At 41.2% G+C, this 21,739-nt stretch overlaps 1 non-coding gene across 1 annotated transcript; it reads right to left on the minus strand.

Annotated features, from left to right (window-relative positions):
• Positions 1-7,830: 7,830 nt before the first annotated feature.
• Positions 7,831-7,959, minus strand: LOC142454047 (small nucleolar RNA SNORA25). The gene has a single exon (XR_012785579.1). It is a non-coding gene; the product is annotated as a small nucleolar RNA SNORA25 (small nucleolar RNA).
• Positions 7,960-21,739: the final 13,780 nt, after the last annotated feature.

Genomic DNA, 21,739 nt, shown 5'->3' on the forward strand with positions numbered 1-21,739 from the left:
GTTTCACAGTACTTCATTCCCTGGGCAGTTTTCTCACTGTGATGTTGTTTGGGCTTGGCTAGTTTACTATCCACTTACACTTAAATTACATCAAGGCACAACCTGAATCAAAACAAAAACTGTTCTTTGGGAAACAATGGCCGGAAATCATAATCTCGGTCCTAATGCCGGAACTGTGAGCTCATTGAAACCAAAAAATCTCCTTGCTCAAAATGGCGCCCCATCCTTTTGTAGCAGAATCTTATGCTGATCGGATAAGTCCCTGCTCTGAGCACTTTTCATTATTGCATATGAAGACTAAGTATCACGAAAAACCATGCCGAGCCCATCCAAATGGCTCATCACTTTGCCAAATGCAAGGAGCTTTCTAGTGAATTGATTTACACCTGAGGCGGAAATTGGCATCGTTAACAGCGCTGGCCCATGATAAGCAAGTCACTGGTCCTCATTTCAAGAAGCATCCATCTATTGAAATATTAAAGTCAGCCCCTTTTGTAAGACCAGATAATTTAAGTAATCCAAATAGCAAGTAATTTGCATTTTTAAGAAGTGAAAGGGCAACAACAAAAAGACATTTAGAGTGAATTCCACCTCCTAGCAACCTCATAGGATATAATAGAATTATCCCCCTGGGATTTCCAAGGCCAGAGTCTACAAGGAGCACCCTGCCATGTCTTTCTCCTGTGGAGCAGTTGTTAGGTTTGAACCATCAACCTGTGGTTAGCAGCCAAGCACTGAACCAACAGGACACTTCCACCAAAATATTGGTATTTTGAACAGTAAACACAACTGATCTGTTCCCTGATCATGAGAAACTGTTACAGTAAAACCTCTGAAAGCAGAAACTGTGTCCGTGGGAGCCTGTCAGAGAAGGAAAACTTGTCAGACTCAGACCAGCAAGGCCCGGTTCTCGCAGGTTTCACTGTGCTTGAGCATATCACAAGTTGCTCTATTAAAAAAATGTGTTTAAAGGTTTTTTTAAAATATGGAAATAATTAGTAATCTGTGTTTCCTTTACTTGTGAGACTGTTTATACTAAGATTCTTTTTAAAACATGGCACAAGAGAAGGTTTAACAAAGAATCCCATCTATATTTTCTCTTAAACATTGCCATTTTGACATCAAGTTATATTTCTATGCTTCTGGTAACATGGTTCTAACGTGCTTCTCCTTGCCCCCCCCCCCAAAAAAAAAAAAAGAGTGAAAACTTTGCTGCAGAATCCCACGTTGCTTCTTTGATTGAATAAATGAGGGCAACCCCCATCTGACGTGGGAGATTTTAAATCTCCTGTCCTGACGTCAATTTGATGCCCAGAATTAAGTACCTGTGAAAGCCAAACAATCTCATAAACCAAGACGTTTCTCTCTGTTTATTCCTCAGTGCTCACACTCCATTCTGCCTGTGACCTAGCCACCGTGCCGCACTCCCACAACTGCACCATGTTCGGTTTGAGGTTGATAAGCTGGTCTCCCTAGCCTCGCCCTGTCACCTCCTGTCTCCTCAGCCAGCTTCTGCCTTAGCTCCCACCCACTTAGCTATTGGGTGTCTACTTCAAATGTATAAGGTCATTAAAAGTTGAGATCAACTTGATGGCAATGAAGTTGGTTATTTTATTTGTTTGTGTTTTACTCCAAATGAGTATGGTGCTGTCAGATAAGTATTGGGTGCAACTAATCTCAAGGTCAGTGGTTCAAACCCACTAACAGCTCCGCGGGAGAAAGGTGAGGCTGTGAGATCCTATAAATATTTACAGTCTTGGAAATTCAATACAGGATCACTGAGTTGGAATCTGCCGGATGGTAGTGGGTTGACGCCAAACGCAAACATGCACTTCAGCCTCCTGATAGCCCGAGAGCAGGCTTCATTGAAATGATCCCATGCATATTTCCCATCTCCTCCTTCATGGACCATGTCCCTGATAGTTATGTCTCTGATTTGTGGATTCTCGAAATTTCATTTGTGAACTGCCTCTGTTTTTCCTACATTCCCTACTCTTTCCCTAGCTTCAGGTTTCTTCTCTCCCCACCCCTTTTCTGTATCTCATGTTATATTTCTCTGAACTCTGAACACTGTCCTTTTGTTGTCAATCCAGTTGGCCCAGTTGGGTGAGCCTCATATATATAAATCTCTGATCTCCTAACACTACTTCACTGCCAAGTATCTTTCAAATAGCTTTGGGCATTTTGAGACTGGTAATAAAATAGAAGAGTTTTTGACAGCATGTAATCTTAATTTATTCCTTAAACTAGATCTGTAAAGTAGGCATTATTATTTCTAGCTTGGTATTATTTTTAAAAAAAACTCACTGACCCATAGTGATTCTAAAGGCAAAAACAGAACTGCCCTTGTTTCTGGGGTTGTAAATTTTTATAAGAGCAGAAAGGTTTTTCTCCCTCAGAGTGGATGGTGGGTTTGAACCACCAACCTGTGGTTAACAACCCAATGCATATCAGTTAATATCACTTTAAGGAGCCCTTGTGGTACAGCTGGTTGAGCACTGGGCTGCTTGGGTGGCTCAAACCCAAGAGCTGCTCCATGGGAAAGATGAAGCAGTCTGCATCCAAAATGATTCACGGCCTCAGGTGCCCTGATGGACTACTTCTCCTCTGTCCTCTAAAGTTCACTGTTGACATGAATCAGAATTGACTCGCCGACAGTGGACAATATTATCTGACCAGGTTAACCACGAGGCACTTCATGTGGCTAATTTGGCAAGGTCTTCAAAAATAAAATTATAACCCTATGAGTAGTTGTATTATCATCTCCATTTTAACGAACAAGATGTGAACTTAATCAACTTCCCTAAGATTAGGCACCTCTTAAGAAGCATTAAGAGAAGAGGGAAGAAATACAGAGTCCTTGTACCAAGAAGAATTGGCCGCTATTCAAATATTTCAGGAGGTAGCCTATGATCAAGCATTGATCGTGTTGAAGGAACAAGTTCAAGTTGCACTGAAAGCAAAGGAGAAAAGCAAGGCTCCAGGAACTAAAGGAATAGCACTGGAAATGTGGTTTCGCATCAGGAAAGGTGTGTGTCAGGGCTGTATTGTTTCACCGTATTCACTCACTGTAAATGCTGAGCAAATAATCCAGGAAGCTGGACTATCTATAGAAGATCCTGGCATCAGGCTCGGAGGAGGACGCATTAATAAACTGGGAGATGCAGGTAACAGAAATTGGTTTGCAGAAAGCCTGGAGGATTTTAAGCACTTACTGATGAAGATCAGACCTCATTATGGATTAATCCACATCCTTCATTGTGGAGTACACCTAAACGTAAAACAAACACCAACCGTCACCGCTGGACCGTTAAGCAACTAAGCGGGGAGAAACCTTTGATGTTGTGAAACATTCCATTATACTTGGATCCACAATCAATACCCATGGAAACCGTATTCAAGAAGTCAATGATATATCATGTTACAGAAATCTTTTTAAACAATGATTAAAGCACAAAGATGTCACTTTGGGGACGAAGATGCTCCTGCCCAAGTATGGCATTTCCATTTGTCTCATATGCATGTGAATGTTGATGTGGTAGTTATATAATCTGTTGTCATGCCTTCCCCTGAGGATTCTGGGAGTTCCTCCTTGGAGGCACGATGCACCCACCCCCACCCCGAGAGACATTCTTGATGAGAAGCCACATAAAACTACCCTGATTCAGCCAGAGCCCTGGAAGCTGAAGAAACCACGTGGAGACTCCTGTCAGCACCACTAGATGTAATACTTCCAACCCACTGGCCTGTGATCTTCCTGTATTCAGCATCATTGCATGTGTTTTGTGAGTCTGAAGAGAACTTTATAGATTGGTTTCGGACATATGGGCTAATATCACACTTATGGACTTTATCTAGACTGGGCTGGGATGTCTTCTCAATATTCAATTGCTCTTGTCCATAAAGCTCTTTCCCATACAAATGCGTGTTTATGAATTTGTTCCTCTAGCCTACCCGGACTAACACAGTTGAGCAGTGAATAAGGAAACTGAAGACAATACTTCCTGCCGTTGAATTCTGGTTTTGGTCTTGAACGGACCACCAGAAGAATGAATGAATATGTGTTGGAAGAAGTACAATCAGACTGCTCCTTGGAAGTGAGGATGACAAGACTTTGTCTCAGGTCCTTTAAGCATATTAACAGAAGGGGCTACTCCCTGGAGAAGGCCATCATGCATGGTAAAGTAAAGAGTCATTGACAATCCTCAATGAGATGGATTGACACAGTGGCTGCCCCTGGGCTGAATTTAAGCAGAGCAACAATCATGAAGAGGACCAAACACCAGGGAGTGTTTCATTCGGTTGTACTCTGGGTCGCTATAAGGAAATACTGACTCAATGACACGCAACAACAACATCTGGCACACTGTTCAGTATTTGGCTGCTAACCAAAATATCAGTGGTTTGAACCCACCACATGCTCCCTAAGAGAAAGACGTGACAGTCTGCTTCCATAAAGATTACAGTTTTTGGAGCACGGTAGGCAGTCCTACTCTGTCCTATAGGAGGTAATGAGTCAGAATCAACTCAATGGCAACTGGTATAAGATCCAATTACATGGCAGAGGTGGTGCTTGCACTCAGGACTGAATCTGTAGTTGATGCTCCAGTCTGTCAGTTCAATTTGATCCTTCAACAGTGATTGCTTCCCCTGTTTAAAGGGGAAGAGGAGGGAAGAGGGCAAGAGTAGAATGCAAGGGAAGGAATCATCCTATAGGGAGCTATTACATGGATCAACCAGGAAAGGCCAAGGCACACTGCTGTTATTGATTGGCCTTGAATCGGCTCTTATTCATGGCAATCCCATGTAAGCAGAAGGTGCCATCTTCTTGTCGGGTGGCACGCTCAGATCCATCGTTGTGACCATGGTGTACTTTGAGTGGCTTTTGACCTCAAGGGCTCATCTTCCAGCATCACATAAAAAATATATATTGTTGCTATTCATAGGGTTTTCATTGACCACTTTGCAGTAATCAATCACTAGACCTTTCTTCTTAGTCTTGGTCTGAGGGTCTACTGAAACTTGTCCACCATCAGTGGCCCTGGTGTGTAGCTTCTAGCCTCACAACAATGCAAGCCACCATGATACTGTAAATTGACAGACGGGTGATGGATCTATTAGATACCTGACACTAATTTCTTTTCCTTCCTTAAAAATATATATTTAGGGACTACTCTGGCAGGCCTTGTACAGGGTGGAGATGAGAATGTGGAAGCAGTAATTGAGGATGTACTCTATTGGGGATTATGGGCTAATGGAAGAAGTTGTATTGCACAAGTTATTGTGGGGTGATTTCAGGTCATTTTCGATTCATGGTGACCCCATATGACAAGTAGAACTGACCCATAAAGTTTTCTTGGCTTTGATCTTATGGAAGCAAATCAGACTGGAGGTCTTTCGCCCATAAAATTTCTGGGTGGCTTCAAACAACCAACCTTTAGGTTAACATCCCAGCACTTAAGTATTGTGCCTTCAGGGTGAGGACATAAATCGTCAATGTACATGCTCCCTCCTGCATGACTCCACTCTGAATGTGTTCTCACCTTCCTTATGAATGCTGTGCTTATGCTTCCAGGACATCTGGTGGGTTTACTGTTGCCATATAACTATTTTCATACAATAGTTCTCCTGTTAGGAGGGTCATCCCTTCAAGACGGGAGGTATGTGCTGCTTCTTTGGCATTCTTGCCAGCTGTTAGCAGATAGAGACCTTAGCTCTGCATTCAACACTACAGAGACAATTCAAAACAACTTCTCAATGTGCATAAGGTTTCAAAACCAAGGAATTTCTACTTCAGTGATTACTTCAGGTTCTTTTCGTGAATGCTGCCTTGAAAAGGAAATGATACTGCACTGTGTGGCAAATCCTCTCTGGAAATCATGGCCAAGCTGTGATTATGTAAGATGCATGCTTGGCTGAGTCCGACTATTTCATTGCAGTCCCTTTTAAACAATTAAGCCGGATGTTTCACTAACATTTAAATACTGAATTTTCTTAGAAATATCATTGCAAACCAGTTTGAAGTAAGAAGTATAGTTAGAATCAAAATAAAATTAAAAAACCTCGCTTCCATTCAGTCAATTCTGACTCATAACAACCCTATAGGACAATGTAGCACTTCTCTGGTGGGTTTCTGAAACTATAAGTATATTCTATTTGTCTCTCACACACACACAGAGTCTCTAAAAAAAATCAACCCAGTGCCATGGAATGATTCTGATTCATAGTGACCCTATAGGACAGAGCAGAACTGCCACTTTGGTTTCTGAGGCTGTAAATCTTTCCAGGAACAGAACACCTCTTCTGTCTCCCTTGAGACTGACTGCTAACATTATTGCTTGAGGTTAGCAGCCTAACTGGTAACCCACAACACCAATAGATTCCTTTATCTCCTTAAAAGAGGGGTGAAAAAAAAGTCCCCAGGTGGTACAAATGATTGACTGTTCCACTACAAACTACAGAGTTCATGGTTCAAACCCACCCCAAGGAGCCTCAGAAAACAAGCCTGGTGATTTAATTCTAAAAGACATTATGGGACGGAGTTCGTCACTAAAACACATGTGTGGTCATGAATTAGAATGGACTCAGTAACTATTTATTGGGTTTGGTTTTTATTGACCACAAGGTCATCATTATTTGCTAAGACTTCGTAGGAAGATAGAGGAGGAAGTAAAATAAATGCTGATGGTGTGAGACATACTGGAGCAGTCGATCTCGTTTGCAGCCTTTGTCTCAGCAGTCGCTCCGGAGAGGGGCTGTCTGAGCTTCATCGGCCCAGTCTCTCTGCACATACACACACACCACAGCGTTTGAAAAAGTTGTGGGGAGAGGAAATTAACAGATAATACAATTTTTCACGAAATTTCTAAGCCTCCTCTCATGTCTGTTTCTACGCCTATACATGTTCTCTCTTCGCCAATGAACTATCACCACCACCTTCAAATCTCAACTGCTACCCCTAGAAAGTTTACTAAGAGTGGAGCAATCCAGGTATCGCACTGCCACAAGGTTTTGCTCTAATCAGGTAAAAGAGTTATGGCCAGCTAGCTAGGAGACTAAGCACTACTTGTATGTTATTTAACCTAAAATCAGGTATGGATTTTAGGTTATTTAACCAAAAATCAGGTAACCACGGAGCAAAAGACACACTGAAAGTTTCAGCACCTAATGAAGTAGTTAAGAGAAGCCTGGTGGCAGCGCAGACGACGTGTTACCTTACCAGCTGCTCTGGAGGCAAAAGACGAGGCTCTCTGGTGTGGTAAAGATTACAGCTGTGGACACCAGAGGGGCAGCTCTGCTCTGCCGACAGGGTCCATATGAGTCAGAATGGGCTCAATGCTAGTGAGTTTGCTTTATTTCACTTTGAGTTTTACAAAATAGGCAGTGCGATCACCAGCACCGGAGCTGTTGAAACACCAGGGTATTTTCCAAGGCCCAGGGAAAGTGACGCCAAGAGAATCAATCAGCCTTGGAGAAGTGCTGATCTCTAACGATCTTCCTCTTAGTGGAAGTGACATTTACCCAGTCTATTTACATACTGCTGTAAGTGAAATGAAAGGGAAAGGTAAGTCAGGACACAGACTTACAGAGACAGGAATTGAAAGCCACAAGGGCAGTTTTGTTTTAGGGGGGAAGAACTCAGAAAGAGGAAGTTTCTTATTTAAACAATTTAGTAGAAGATAGAAAATCAGAAAATTTAGCCAACAGGAAGTGTTGGGGGGAGGGCACTCTGTTTTGATGGTTGCCTTTTTCATTGATTCATTCATTTGGTGGAAGGGCAGTGGTAAATGTTTTAACCATTAATCAGGATACATTTTTTTTTCTTTTTAACATTGTATCTCCACAGGAGAAAACATAGCACTATAGAGTGACTATGGCTTTCCGTGGAGAACTTTCATCTCTGGTCACAGCGTTAAGAGCTCTTGGTCTCAGAGCCACAAGCCCTCTTTGAGATGACCTGCAGGATACATTTTTTTAACAAAATGAAAATTATAATTAAATCTATTCAGTTTAATTTTAAAAGACCTATTTTTAAAGCCCAGTTAATAAACTCTGTTCTTATTTCTATATTTTTAGGTCATGTAAAAATTGCAGTTTTATAAAATTCAAACATTAGAAAACTGTGTAAATTAGCAGGTGGGGGTCCCATAGAATCCTCTGTCTCAGAATAATCATTGATAACAGTTTGGTTTCTATTGAATCGATGCCTTTAGTCACCTGTGAAAACCTGAAGACAAGAATTTGTATTCATTTTTGAACGTGTAAATGTTCTAAACTATATATACTAATCTGTAACTGATCCGTTTCACCAAACAGTAAGCAGACTTCCATGCCAGAGTGTTCTATTTTGATTTGAGGCAAAGTAAAAAAAGTATTGAGTCTAGGACTCCCTTTCCTACATGTACAGGTTTATTTAGAAGAAAATGGCTTTAAGCTTGTCTCTGCAGTCAGTGGATGACTGTAGTTAGGTTCTCCCAGGAATGCCCTTGTCAAACAAGATCTAGTCCAAACAGTGGTGTCCAAAGGGGATCTACTGGGACAGCTATGTTCCAACACAGAGAGGTCATCTCACAAGGTTATGGTTGCAGTTTAGGGGGCTCCCAAGGGGCAATATAGACAGATTTTTTTAAAGGAATATATCATGAGGGCTTAGTAGGAAGAAGTTTTAAGAAAGCTGAAATCTGCATTGGTAAGAAAACAGGCACGGAAAGTTTCCAGGGAATTATTTTCCATCAGGACAACGCACCTGCTCACCATCCATCCCACAGCCCTAATCGTTGCCCTTTGTCTTCTTTTGGCCCCCATTCCGCAACGAAGATTGAAGAGAAGCACAATTCAACTCCGTCCTCGAGGGTGCCAATATTCCTGTTTGGTTGTGGTGTAAATTGAAGACCACAGTTCCTTGAGCAGGTTTTAGGAATTATGTTTTCCATATTAGAGAGATCTAAAGATCTAAATAGAGGCTATATCCACAAACAGTTGTTTCAGATTTTGTTATTTTGGTTGCATGAAAGCTTCTATGGTTTTGTAGCATTGCTTATTGTTTACTTACCCTCAGGTCAACTCATGGTTTTCAAGAAGTATTACTGTATTAATGAATTATGGCCAATTGTGTATTAATGGACATTTGAATAATTTCCAGGCTGTTTTCTGCTTCTTTTATTTAGTATCATAAACTGCTGCAGCAAACACCTTTGTATATAAAATTTTTTGCATACTTGTGTGGCATTCTTAATACAGAATTGCTAAAACAAATGCCAAGACCTATTTATAATTTTACTCAATTTGCCAAATTATCTTCCAAAAGAGTTATGCATCCTCAACAGTCTATATTATGACCAACATTGGGTATCATCAATCTTTTTCTTTTTGTTGTTGTGGTCAACCAGGATTTATTTATTTACATTTAGCTTCTCCTCAGAGTTTACCTTTTTTTCTTTTTAACATTTTATTAGGGACTCATACAACTCTTATCACAATCCATACATATACATACATCAATTTATAAAGCACATCTGTACATTCTTTGCCCTAATCATTTCAAAGCATTTGCTCTCCACTTAAGCCCTTTGCATCAATCATCAATCTTTTTCATTTTTGTCCAACTGGTAGGAGAATTACAGTTCCTTATATTAATTCAAACTATGGAAGTTGAGAATCTTTGCATAATACATTGAATATTTTTACCTCTGTCCCCCCAAAAATGACAACCCCTATTCTTGGCTCATATTCTTATTTTGTTACTTATCATTTTTTTATTGATGTGTAGGAATGCTTTGTTCTAGGAATAGTAATGATTTGTACAAGTGCTTGTTTTTGCTCTCAGATCCATTGCTCTCTCCTTCCCCTGGATGTGTGGCGGGGGGGGGGGGGAGGGGGCAGGGGGTTCACCACCATAGACTGCTTTCCCAGGGTTCCTTACCATCGGCTACAGGTGTCTAATGAGAGGCATTAATGTGAGACTAAAGAGTGTGGTAGCAAAATATTGACCTCTTTATTTTGTCATTAAAATTATTTTTTTATTGTGAATTACGTGAAAATTGACAGAGCATATCATAGTTTTACACTGAACAATCCATTCAGATTTGGTTTCATTTAATCCCTCTTAATGTTTCATCACTTATCCCAGTTTCTCCGTTTCCTGTTCCCATTCTACCTTCTATCCTAAACTTCTTTGGAACTCTGTTCTTCATGAATGCTGATCTTTGGTCTTAAGTGACTGATGGTTGTAAAATGAGGGTGAGCTCTGTTCCAGACCTCAAGACTGATGAAGGCTTATCGTCATGGGTGTCCCAACACTCTCCCACTCTATCCAGGACCTTTTCGTGGGACCCTTTTCAGTGCAGTTAGTAGCGGTCGGGCACCATCTAATTCTTCTGGTATCCATGCTGTGGAGGATGATGTTTCTGTGGCCCATTAGTACATTGTACTAATAGTTTTCCTTATGTCCTTCTATTTTTATCACTTTTTTTCCCTCTGGAAAGTGGTCAAAATATTGACCTATTAAAGATCTCCATTTAATCTTCAGAACCTGTGAATGTTTTGCTTTACATGGAAATGGGGAATTAAGTTACAAACAGAATTACAGTGGCTAGTCACTTGTCCTGAGAATAGGAAGATTTCCCTGGATTATCCAGATGGGCCCAATGTAATCACTCTGAAAAATCCACCACCATCGAATCAATTTGGACTACAGCAATCCTATAGAATTGCCGCTATGAGTTTCTGAGATTGTATCTCTTTACAGAAGAAAGCCTTGTCTTTCTCTCATGGAACTGGTTGGTGGTTTCGAATTGATCTTGTAACCACTATATGACCAGAGCTCCTAAATGTAATAATAGGGGTCCTTAAACGTGAAAGAGAGTGACAAAAGTAAGCCTGAGCCTCTCATTCCAGGACTTTAACCCATAATCTTTCCCATTTCAATCATTTTTCCAGTAATCCCACATTCCACAAACTTGATGCTGTTTTCAATTGAGCTCAATTGGCCATGACGGAACTGGTTCAAACTCAGCTTACTGCCCTGTTGTAACCCATTGTACTAATTGGAATAGGAATGAATTGTACTAATTGGAATAGGAATGAATTGCACTAATTACGATAGGAAATGAATACAGAAGGCAGAAGACAGGAAACGCCCAGACCTTTCCGCTCCATCCTCACTTCTTCAAGCAAAATCTCCAACAGCCTCTGTGACTTCTCTATGTACTCTGCTCGCACCAGAGAGATCAGTGTGGTTTGAGGTTCACCCTGGCGCTTGTTTTCAGGAATGCCATTCGTCCTTTTCTGCTTTCAGCCCAGAGACAAAGTGACTTTCTGCTCTTGCCTGTTTTTTAAAGTGCTCCTTTGACTGTTCTGCTCATCTGTCCCCTATGAAAACCATGTTCATATTAGATCATCTGTTTAAAATGTTCAGAGTCATCCTTCCTTCCCTCAGTGGAACCCCGTAAAGTCAAACTGCTCCACAAGGATCCCAAGACTGTTCTTTCATGGAGCCACAGAAGGGGTTCAAACGGCCAATCTTCTGGGAAGCAGCTTGTGGTAGTTACACACTTTCATGTCAACTTGATAAGAGAATGAAGGGGTGGAGTCTAGACTGTCAATCAGGTCACAGCCTGATTGGTCCCTCCTTGTGGGTATGGCCCTCTTATCTCTCTCTCTCTCTCTCTCTCTCTCTCTCTCTCTCTCTCTCTCTCCCTTGTGGGTATGACCCACTTATCTCTCTCTCTCCCTTGTGGGTATGACCCACTTATCTCTCTCTCTCTCTCTCTCTCTCTCTCTCTCTCTCTCTCTCTCTCTCGATTGTGGCATCAGAAGAAGCAGGCCACTGTCTCTTCTCTGCATCGCCATTCCTATTGACAAGCCACCTAGAGCCACGCTGATGGCAGCTAGCACTGAGATGCTTCCACTGTTTTTGGATCCACAAGACTTTTCACCCAGGGGCCTGTGATCATACAGCCTTCAGCGTCATTGCATGTGATGTGTGAGTCAGAAGAGGAATTTATAGACTAGTATTGGGTTATGGGCTATATTGGACTTATGGACTTGATCTGGACTGGGCTAGGATGGTTTCTCAATATTCAATTGCTCTTTGATATAAAACTCTTTCTTACACACATGTGAGTGTCTCTAGATTTGTTTTTCTAGTCTACCCGGACTAACACACAGTTGGTAAAAACCATTTTTGACACATGAAGTCACCATGTTTTTGACTTTCCATAGTAATGGATTTCATTGCCTGGTTGTACTCTGCTTGATACAGTTTTCAAAATAGTGTGAATACATTTTCTCTATTTGATGTTTGCTTGCCTTTTTGCAGTGTTTTTCTGCCATTCAGAATTTTTAAAACTACATGTAGTTACATTTTTTTATCTTAAAAAATGACTGATGAGTTTTATGTTACAGTTAAAATACTTTTTCTCCTTTGAAATTGCCTATAGCTTTAAACTCTTAATTGAATAATAATTAGAAAAGTACACATTTTTTAAACATTTAAAGTTATGTCATGTAGCCTGGATTTGAGAATAAGTGTAACTGAAGCATAATGTATGTTCTCTTCCATGACTAGCTTGTTCATAATGCCGGGGAACAATAGTTCCTATTTCTCTCACAGAGTGGAAATGCTATGTTGATTAAGCACTTAATTCTAAATATACTTCATCAATTTCTGTGTCCTTCCCTATTTTATAATGTGTTGAAACATATAATTGTGTGAAGCACTCCCCTCATCCTAACTACTAATTCTCAGAATTTAAAATGTATAAACATTTAGAATTATGAAAGGGCCTTGCCTCTACAAGAAAGAATGAGTCAATATCAAAAACAAGCTCTAGGACAGGTAATATTATTAATAGATTGTCTTGTGTAACCCTGTGCAGGTATTTACCTTTTGTTTCCCAGCTTAGCCAGGACCTGGCACACCTAAATATTTAGTAAATAAATGACTCCTAAGTCGGACGGAACATTAAAGGTACGCCCAACACACATTCTGGCTTAATTCCAATGGAAAATCAATATAACTTGGTTTTGCTCTGTCTTGTTTTTGTGCATGTTATTATCTCTGCAGGTCTGTCTAAATAAGATCAGCTGGATGAACAATCTGGAGGAGAAAACAACGGGACCGACAGTTCCGGGGGGACATGGGATCGGGGGAGGTGGGAGGAAAGGAAGTGGTGTTAACAAACCAAGGGACAAAGGAACAACAAGTGATCCAAATTGGTGGTAAGGAGGGTATGGGAGGCCTGGGAGGGCATGATCAAGGGTAATGTAATCAAGAGGAATTGCTGAAACCCTGGTGGGGACTGAGCATGATAGTGGGACAGGAGGAAAATCAAGGGAAATAGAGGAAAGAGCTGGGAGGCAAAGGGCATTTATACAGGTCTAGATAAAGACATGTACATATGCAAATATATTTATATATGAGGATGGGGAAATAGATCTATGTGCATATATTTATAGGTTTAGTATTAAGGTAGCAGAAGGACATTGGGCCTCGACTCAAGTACTCCCTCAAAGCAAGAATACTTTCTTCTGTTAAATTGGCATTCTATGATGCTCACCTTCCAGACACAACCACTGAAGACAAAGTGGGTGAATAAACAAATATGGTGAAGAAAGCTGATGGTGCCCAGCTATCAAAAGATATAGTGTCTGGGATCTTAAAGGCTTGAAGGTAAACAAGAGGCCATCTAGCTGAGAAGCAACAAAGCTGACATAGAGGAAGCACACCAACTGTGTGATCATGAGGTGCCGAAGGGATCAGTTATCAGGCATCAAAGAACAAAAAATCATATCATTGTGTGCTCACCTCCCTGATACGACCACTGAATACATATGTGTGCATAAGCAAATGCAGTGAAGAAAGCTGATGGTACCAGACTATCAGAAGATATAGTGTCTGGGGTATTAAAGGCTTGAAGGTAAACAAGGGGTCATCTAGCTCAGAAGCACCAAAGCCCAAATGGAAGAAGCACACCAGCCTGTGCGACCACGAGGTGTTGAAGGGATCAGGTATCAGGTATGATCAGAACAAAAAATCTTACCATAATGAATGAGGGGGGGAGTGTGGAGTGGAGACCCAAAGGCCATTTGTCGGCCACTGGACATCCCCTTACAGAAGGATTTCGGGGAGGATATGAGCCAGTCAGGGTGCAGTGTAGCAACAATTAAACATACGACTTTCCTCTAGTTCCTAAATGATCCCCCCCCCCACTATCATGATCCCAATTCTACCTTGCAATTCTGGCTAGACCAGAGGATGTACACTGGTACAGATAGGAACTGGAAACACAGGGAATCCAGGGCGGAATGATCCTTTCAGGACCAGTGGTGTGAGTGGCGATACTGGGAGGGTAGAGGGAGGGTGGGTTGGAAAAGGGGAACTGATTACAAGGATCTACATGTGACCTCCTCCCTGGAAGATGGACAACAGAAAAGAGGGTGAAGGGAGGTGTCGGACAGGGCAAGATATGACAAAATAATAATTTATAAATTATTAAGGGTTCATGAGGGAGGGGGGAGCAGGGAGGGAGGGGGAAAAACGATCTGATGCCAGGGGCTTAAGTGGAGAGCAAATGTTTTGAGAATGATGAAGGCAATGAATGTACAAATATGCTTTACGCAATTGATGTATGTATGGATTGTGATAAGAGTTGTATGAGTCCCTAAGAAGATGATTAAAATTTTTTTTAAAAAGAAAGAAATTTTGTCAGTCCTTACTTTTCATCTAGATATAGCTCTATATTTGTTAAACTATTTCAGAATTCTTAATAATAATTTTAAACATAAAATCAATACTCTTTAAAATACTTTAGTACTGCAATATGTTATCCTTTTGATAATAATCACATATCTTTCATGACTGTAAAATTCAGCTTATAAAACATATAAAAATGTCATCCTAGAAACATCTAGATTGCTTGTTTATGAGTGAATAATAAATCTTTCGATGACCTTTCTTGTTCCTATACTGTATCACAGTAGATCAATGGCAACTTGATGACTGATGGTACAAGGGATCAATGGTACTAAAATAATGTCCTCAGCTATTTTGACCCTCAACGCCTGAGATCAAACTTGAAGCTGACTAGAATGTTTGGCTGAATACCTTGGCCACAAATAAACTTCAGCATTACCTGGATAACACTTTTGTGATACAGACTCACATTTCTCGCTCTAGACCAACGGTTCTCAACCTGTGGGTTGTGATTCCTGTGGGGATCGAACAACCTTTTCACAGGGGTCACCTAAGACCATCAGAAAACATATTTCCGATGGTCTTAGGAGCTGAGACACCACTCCTCTATCTGTCTCCAGGTGTGTCTGCCCCCATGCAGAGACACCCACCTACAAGTACTGGCGTGAAGACTGTTACCCATGCTACATCACGCTTCAAGACAAAACTTCATTTGTCATTAAAAATAAATATTTCACACTATATAATCACATATTGTTTTTGTGATGAATCACTATGCTTTAATGATGTTCAATTTGTAACAATGAAAATATATCCTGCATATCAGATATTTACATGACAATGTATAACAGTAGCAGGATTACAGTGATAAAGTAGCAACAAAAATAATTTTTATGGTTGGGAGTCACCACAACATGAGGAACTGTATTAAAGGATCAGGGCATTAGGAGGGTTGAGAACCACTGTTCCAGACTAACTTAATTTAGGCTTGAGTTTCTGAATTTTTAAGGAATTACTCAATATTTCTGTTTTTAATAGAAACATTTTGAGAAAGCTAGTTGTTGGTAACTGCCACAGAGTCAGCCTGACTCAGCATAAGTGTTCATAAATTAAGTAAGATACATTAACTCATTGATGGGAAAGCCATATAAGGGAATAGAATACAACGGAAATATTCTTTTTTATTATTATTAAATGCTTTTATTGGGGCTCTTACTTCTCTTATCACAATCCACACATTCACCCAGTATGTCAAGCAAATTTGCACATACGCTGCCATCATCATTTTCAAAGCATTCTCTTCCCACGTGAGCCCCTCATATCAGCTCCCCATTTCTTCTCCCTCCCTTTCACTCTCACCCCCTCTCAAGAACCCTTGATAAGTTATAGATTATTATTTTCATCTTACATCCTCCTCCTTTGCCCCTCACCCAATTTTCCATTGTTCATCCCCTGGAGAGGGGTTATAGGTTAATGGTCTTTGTGATCGATTCCCCCTTTATCCCTGCATCCTCCCTCAATCTTTTCGGTGTCTCCATTCTCATTGTTGGCCCTGAGGGGGTTATCTATCCTGGATTCCCTGTGTTGCGGGTTCTTATCTGTAGCAGTGTGCATGCTCTGGTCTAATCCGATTTTTAAGGTAAAATTGAGGTCATAATATTTGGGAGAAGGAAGCACCAAAGAACTAGAGGAAAGTTGTGTGTTTCATTGGTGCTATACTGCACCCTGACTGGCTCATCTCCTCCCCACAACCCCTCTGTATGGGGATGTCCAATTGTCTACAGATGGGCACTGGGTTTCCATTCCATGCCCCCCCCCCATTCACCTTTGGTATGAATATGGAATACCACCAAGAAATATTAACTGAGAAAACAGTGTAGACTATAGATCATTTTTGTATAAAAATACATAAACATATATATACACATATATACATTATATATGTAGATTTTATAATGCTGCTCTAGTAGATCATTACAGAATTCATGGCTTATAAATGTTACTGTCTTAAAGTTCTGTAGATCAGAAATCTGACATGGGCATCACTGGGCTAAAATGAAGGTGTTGGTAGGATTGTGTTTCTTTCTGGAGGCTCTAAGGGAGAATGGTGCCTGACTTTTTTCTTCCTTGACCATCAACATTCTGTGGCTTGTGAACACCTCTCACCATCCTCAAAGTCAACAGCATCTAATCACATCTCTCTAATCATTCTTCAGTAGCTGTATCGCCCTCTGACCAACTTCTTCTGCCTCTCCCACTTGTCAGGATGCTTGTGATTACACTGCAGCCGCATGAGCAATCCAGGATAGTCACCCCTCCCGTTTTAAAACCAGTGGATCATCCAGCTTAATTCTCTTTTTTCCATGTATATTCACAAAATCTAGGAAACTGGATGCAGACATTTAGAGGGGCATTATTCTGTCTGACAGCATATTTCTTTACATATATACATTTTATTTATTTATAATTTTAATCAAAATTTAGGTGGAGCTAATCAGATCATCCCATTTGTAGTCAACTATATAAACTACTAATTAAACTCCCAAACAGGTGACCTTGATTTATCCTTCTCCCTCTTGAGGACTACTACCTTCCACTTCACCCATTTACCGTATATAACCATGTATAAGTCCAGTTTTTCAGCACTTAAGAAAAAACTTTTATTGAGGGCTCTTACATCTCTTATCACAATGCATTCATTCCCCCTGTGTGTCAGGCACATTTGCACATATGCCGCCGTCATCATTTTCAAAGCACTCTCTTTCCACTTGAGCCCCTGATATCAGCTTCCCATTTCTTCCCCCTCCCTCCCTCGCCCACACTCCCTCATGAACACTTGATAAGTTATAGATTATTTTTTCCATGTCTTACATCATCCTCCTCACCCATTTTCCATTATTCATCCCCCTGGGAGGGGGTTCTGGGTTGATCCTTGTGATCAATTCCCCCTTTCTCCCCCCACCCTCCTTAATCCTCCTGGTATCTCTATTCTCCTTGTTGGCCCTGAGGGGTTTATCTACCCTGGAGTCCCTGTGTTGCGGGTTCTTACTTGTAGCAGTGTGAGCACATTCTTTACCACAGTTTTGTGGTAAAATTGGGTGCGCCAGCTGATATCCGGGTCAGCCTGTACTCCAGTGTATACGGTAGCCCAGGTGAAGCACAGCCATCAACATTCTGGCTCATTGCTTTCTTTAGCTCCCCTCTCTTGCCCAACTCCTTCCTTGGCAATCTCCATAGTTTGCTTCCACTGGTATGAATGACTTTATCTTGTTGTTTGTTTTTCTCCCCCTTTTAACAGTGGTCTCATATAATGCTGGCCCTTTTGTGATCAGCTAATTTCACTCAGCATAATGTTCTCCAGAGCCAACCAGGCTAAGGGTGCTTCCTAGTTTCCTCATTGATTTTTTAGTGATCCACAGTATTCCCTTATGTGTATATTCCAGTGGTTTATTTATCCATTTGTCTACTGATGGACATTTAGGTTGCTTGCATCTTCTTGCTCCTGTGAACAGTACTGCAGTGCGCATGGATGTGCATACATCTGACTCTGTTAGGACTCTTCTGTAGGGTATACACCTAGCAGACGGACTGCTGAATTGTACCGAATCTCTATTCGCAGTTGTTTGAGGAAGAGTCATATCGCTTTTCATAGTGCTTATTATAGATGTACATTTCACAAGTCACCATTCAGTTATAGAAAACATCATCTCTAGCTAGAGGATTGTTATGAATTGGAATGCGGTTTGAGCTGGGTGAAGCAGAAAGGAATTTATTTCAATGGCCTCAGAACTATTGACTGAAGACCCAACGGAATTTTAGCCAAGTTTCCAGGAATGATTTCCAAAGAACATACTGTAGAAGTAGGCCACTCAACAGCTGGCCCGTCTGTCATAATCAGGTATGTGTCCATGAGATCAGGAAGCTGGAGTAAAGCTATTGACTGCTGAACCCACACCACCTGTGTGACAGGAAGCCACCTTTGCTGAACTGGGAATCCGGTACTCCTGCTGTTTTGATCTGCACTGCCTCTGCCGTGATCCACACTAGAAGAAGTTCACCTCACTTTCCGCAGTTCAAAAATCAAGCATCATATAGGTGCATCTGATTAAAAAAATCCCAAACCAGTTATCACTTAGTTGATCTTTTTGTTTTCACTTAGTTGATCTTGACCCATGGTAAATCCATGAGTTTCAGAATAGAACTGTGCTCTGTAGGATTTTTAGTGGCCATAATCTTTCATAAATAGACCACCCAGGACTGTTTTTTCCCCAAGGCACCTCTGATGGACTAGGACCTCCAATCTTCCAGGTTACCAGCCAAGTGTATTACATTTGTACCACCCAGAGGTTTCTGCAGTTGATTATTAATATCACAAGTCAACTATACAAGACAAACTAGAACTCTTACTTCCAAAGCTGCACATCTTTATGGGAGCAGACACCCTCATATTTATTCTTTTGGAGTAACAGGTGGATTTGAACCAAAACCCCTGTGGTTGGCAGCTCAATGGCTCAGCCCACTGTTCCACCAGGCCTATATGCGTTTGGTTGCCCACCCATTGCTATCAAGCTGTTTTCAACTCACAGCTACCCTATCCAACGTCTCCAAAGCCGCACATCTTCACAGGAGCAGATAGCTTCATCTTCCTCTCTTGGGATAGCTGGAGTGTTTGAACTGTTGACCTTGAGCAGACCAGAGTTTACCTGACAGCTCCTACAGGGCTCCTTTTTGCATCTGATCAGAGGGACTTCAGTCACATCAGGAATTCTGGTACTTAGTTCCCATACCTGGTATTTTTAGCTTTTCTAGCTTCTTGCAATACAAGAAGGCATACTGGAAAGAAGTTGAGAATGGATATAAACCAAGATATCTGCCAGGAACACATGATAGAGATGTTTCTTGAAAGAATTCTTTTTTGTTGCCATCAAGTCAATGATGACTCATCTTGACCCTTGTGGAGAGGGTACAACTTTCCAAGATAGTAACTGTTTATAGGAGCAGAAAACCATATCTTTCCCTGTGGAATGGCTGGTCGATTTGAACTCCTGACCTTGTGGTTAGTAGCCCGATGTGTAACCATGACCCACCAAAGATCCTGGGATGAAATGGATACAACAAATTGGAATAGTGAATAAGCTTGGGGAGAGGAATTGAATTTCTGGATGGGATCGGCAGACACTTTGCACGGTATGTACTTTTGTAACTAGTGAATTATAACATGCACAAGTATTAATCATTCAGAACTAAACTATTTTAAAAATTGTATAGGGCAGACCAGAACTAACCATCTAAAATGAAAAGATAATCAAAGCTTCTGAGACAGTCCACAGATTGGGTTTAGCAACTGTGATAGTAAAAGTTTACTTTGCCAACCTGGCCAATAAGCACATGTGGGATTAGTTGAAGGGCAGTGAGATAAATAACTTGGTGAGCCTTGCTTTTCTTGTTCTCTGGTCTCTTGTTCTCTGATGGTCAGACGAGTGTGCGGCTGCATCAGCTAGTTCTTTGCCTCAGCTGGCAAGGTTCACTTCCTGTGAGACATCCCTGAGGAGAAGCCACATGGACCTTCCCCGATGCAGCCCTGTGTGCTAGAGAAGCCGCGTGGAGACCCCAGCCAGCACTGAGATGCTTACATGCTAACTGATCCAGCCTTTCTCCTGCATTTGGTGTTAATGTGTGTGTTTGCGAGTTTGAGGAGGACTTTGTAGATTGGTGTCGGACATATGGGCCAATATTGAATTTATGGGCTTGGATAGCACTGGGTTGGGCTGCTTTCTTAATGTACACTTACCTTTTATATAAAACTCTCTCTTAAACACATATGGATTTGTTTCTCTAGTCTACCCAGACTAACACAGCAACCATATCAATAAGTACTTGTTGAAATAGATGTGTTTTCTATTCCATACACTTGAAGAGGTCCATTGTTAGGTGAAGCAGTGGTTGTTGATTACTGGAATTTAGCCTTATATTATTATTAATTATTTTATTATTTATAGATAAGCCAAATCTTTGCTGCCACCTAATTATGTCCTTTGCCTTGTATTTTGCTCTAATTTGTCCCTTCCTTTCCCATTTCTTAGGATGACTAGTTAACTGACATAGACACACACCAAAAAAAACCCCAAACATACGTTTAATTACCCGTCACTTGGGTAAGACTAACCACTGGGACATAACTCCCATAACCATAACCACAATTCCACTATGGACACTTGCAAGAATTATAGGCATGATGCCCAAAGGGAAAGTGTTCTATCAGATAGTCTTGCAAAATGAGAAAACATTTTACAGAATAAAGCAGAAATCATGCTGAGCCTGAGCGCTTTGAAGAAAGACTTCTTGTATGGAAGGAAATGTGGACAGACATGGGGAATCCCAGAGAGATGCTGTTTTAGTAGCCGTGGGTGGGTGGGTGGGTATAATGAGTTGGTTTTTGCTGAATATGAGTTGCTCGAGATGGCCCTTTAAACAGCAATGTCTAGGCCATCAGATGAAGTGAGGAACTGAAATTTAAAAGTGTGCAAAGCTGAAAGATGCCTTTACTCTTCATCCTTCCTTATAGAAGCTTCCCTAAACTGCTTTCCCACAGGCGAACCTCTGTGTGTTTTCAGCATACATAAAGATAGGAGTCTCCCTCTTAGTCGCACAAAGGGAAACCCTGGGGTCGAAAATGTGTGCAGATAGGAATCTGTGGCCTTCCTTCTGAGGAATGTGCAAAACAGCTGTAGCTGCATTTGGGCTATTGGTCCTTCTGGGCAGAGGTCACTGGGTTGACTTGTGTGTATTCTCAGAGACGAGAGAAGCAAGGGGGAAAAGGGTGTGCCGCCTCTGGGGGCAAAGGGAGCATCCTGGTGGTACTGTAGTGTAAGGTGATTGGACCGTCACCACAAAGCCTGTGCTTCAAACCCACCAGCCCCTCTGTGGGAGAAAGATGAAGCTATCTGCTTATACAGAGACTCATAGCCTCGAAATCCTATATCAGGTCGCTATGAATTTGAATCAACTCATTGGTAGTGGATTTGAGTGCTTTTGTTTAGTGAC

The sequence above is a fragment of the Tenrec ecaudatus genome, chromosome 7 (assembly GCF_050624435.1).
Source record: "Tenrec ecaudatus isolate mTenEca1 chromosome 7, mTenEca1.hap1, whole genome shotgun sequence".
Classification (NCBI taxonomy): domain Eukaryota; kingdom Metazoa; phylum Chordata; class Mammalia; order Afrosoricida; family Tenrecidae; genus Tenrec; species Tenrec ecaudatus.